This window comes from Alligator sinensis, unplaced genomic scaffold (genome assembly GCF_000455745.1).
Source record: "Alligator sinensis unplaced genomic scaffold, ASM45574v1 scaffold106_1, whole genome shotgun sequence".
Lineage (NCBI taxonomy): Eukaryota > Metazoa > Chordata > Crocodylia > Alligatoridae > Alligator > Alligator sinensis.
The window spans coordinates 470,872-473,449 of NW_005843011.1; the positions used below are offsets into that span (position 1 = coordinate 470,872).

Here is a 2,578-nt window from a genome sequence, read left to right on the forward strand (position 1 = left end):
TGTCAGCACAGCCTCAGGGCTGGCAGCTTTGAGCTCCTCCCGGAGACCTCTCAGCTCCCCCTCTGCTGCATCCATTGTCCTGGCCTGGCCTGGAATGAAAATAAGGAGGAAAACGTGCTGTAATGATGTCTGAAACAGAACCGTGGCTCCATGGAGGAACCATGTGCGGTGTCATGGGCAGTGTGGTCCAAGGATGATGTTTGAGGTCTGAGTGACTTCAGTGGGGTCAGAGGTGCAGCGGGATCAGAGCTGCTACAATCCTCTCCCCATTTCTGCTAGCGGGGCTTCTTTTCACACTTCCCAAAGGAGGGTCAGGCCCTTCACACCACGCACCTCTTCTCTCCTAGGAGGAGATCTTCCAAGGGCCAGCCGTGGCCCTTTTGAGGTGCTTTTCCTCATTATAATGACTAGCAGTGAATGGACAGAGCAGAGGAGTAGGCATTACCGGAGGGAGAAAAGGGGCAGAGTCACTTTCACCTACTCAGAGTGACCTTACCTTGTAGCTGCAGAAGACAGAAAATGCAGTCGGCGGCCCACAGGCGGGATGTGGCGAGAGAGATGCAAGTGTACGGCGCCAGCAGCCCCAGCAGGAACCCAAACTGCTCCAAAGGCTCTTGTAGCTGAGAAAAAAGGAAAAAGAAATGAATGACATGTGCCTGGGTCTGCCTAGAGTGATATTCAAATTTATGATCCTGAGAAGGTGAAAACAGGAATGCATCCCTGTGGGACCCTGTCTGCTAGGGGAGCTTTCTACATCTCAGGGTGAGGCTGCCATGAGGACATCAAGGCAAGAGTGAGACCATACTTACTCTGCAATACACTGTCTCCTGATCGGTGACAAGGAGCTGGGAGCTGGCCTGCCAGGCCCTATCTCTCTCCCACTCCTTGTCGGAGAAGATCCACGGCTCAAGCAGCTGTTGGGAGAGCAAACTACTGTCAGAGGAACCTTTAAAACAGCTCAGAGGAACCATTTCAACAGCAGACATCACCATCAGCACTGAAATCCCTCCAAGCAATCTGATTCTTTTATCATCTGGTACATCCCAGGCAGACTTTAATTCCCCTGAAGCCAGAGGAGCTGTTGAGTGACCCTGGCACAAGAAGTTGCAGCTACTAGGGATGGCAACAGGATGCAAGGGAATTACCATGCATTGCCTCAAGGACACCTTGGAGACTCCCCTCTCATTTCCCCTGCCGAGGGAAAGCTTCCTCCCTGTTTTTTGGCCCATTCCCACCTTCCCCAGAGAAGAGAGCTCTGCCTGCTCCTGCTGGCTACTCACATGGAACATTTCCATGAACCAATTCTCAGTTGGGTCTTCTTCAAGGAGGCCGCTCATGAGCTCGCCCAAGGCCTGCATGGACAACTCGTGCAGTGCCTGCATGCAGGAGATAGAAAAGGGAAGCTCAGGGCCAGCGGGAGCGTGTGTCACAAAACCCAGAACCATTCTAGGGAGGCCAGGGGTGACTGCCAGGACCCAGAGCAGGCTGGGGAGCAGGACCCAGCAGGTGATGCCAGAAGACAGCTGTCTAGGTGTACCTGTATTTGGACAGAGTCCTGAGAGGTCTCACCCTCTTCCCTCAGCTGCTGAACAGCTGGAAGAGGCAGCAGGCATTTTAAGCAGTCATCCAGGATGTTTCTGTTTTCATCTGAATTTAGTGAGGGTTTCACCTTGCTGGCAGAAGAGAGGAAGAAAAGCCCTGTCACACTGACTGTCAGCCCCAAGGGAAAGTGGGTGCTAAGATGCGATCTGAACCTAGAACCCGAAATCCAAACCCCGCTGGACCTGGCAGCTGAGAAGCTCCTGGCACTCCCCACAACCACTCCTATCTGTCCCACAACCACCACCACCAAGTCTTTCAAGTCCAAATCTCCAAGTGGACCAAATACATTCAAACCCTCTGACCCCAGCTACAGTGAGAGCAGCCTGTGACCTGAGCCCTGCAGGTGTCTCTCAGCTCCAGATCTGATGGGAAAAACAATGGAGGATTAAGGAAGGAGCTGATCTCTGAGCAGGGCATCCCGGTGCCAAGGGCCAGGGCAGGAATCACCTACCTCGGGTGCTTAATGGCAAGCATGGCCCTGAGGCGAACAGGAGAGGCCAAGGAGTCCATTGGTTCCTCTTTCATGAAGTCCTAAAAGTTAGAAACGGAGACATGACACAGGGGAAATGGATGTGGGAAGCAGAGAGCTTCCCCCCACAAACCCACCAGGCTGCCCTCCCAGGTGAGCCATGAACAGAGCCAGGGCTGTGCTGGCCACAGCTCCAGAATCCTGCTCAGGTCGATGGCATTAGTGCAGAGGGCACAGAGCTGTACTCCAGTCACTCGCCATACACAGCCGGGCCCTCCAAAGAGCAGCCCACAATGCGGCATTGCCTACAAAGCTTCAAATGGCACCAGCTTTCTGGGCCCCAAGCAGACTCCTCATGAGGCTCCAAGAATCCCATCATAGCCAAGGGATGAAATAGCTGCTCCCGGGGAAACCAGTCCCATTAGGTTCCCACTAGGTCCTTTGCAGTTTGGTCCCCAGGGCTCCTCCCACTCACCAGCATGTACCCCAGGAGCTCCTCTTTGTAAG

General features: G+C 53.9%; 1 pseudogene; it reads right to left on the bottom strand.

The window, feature by feature from the left end:
• Positions 1–2,576, bottom strand: part of LOC112548216 — an 8,825-nt pseudogene extending 6,249 nt beyond the window's left edge.
• Between the last annotated feature and the right edge of the window lie 2 nt (positions 2,577–2,578).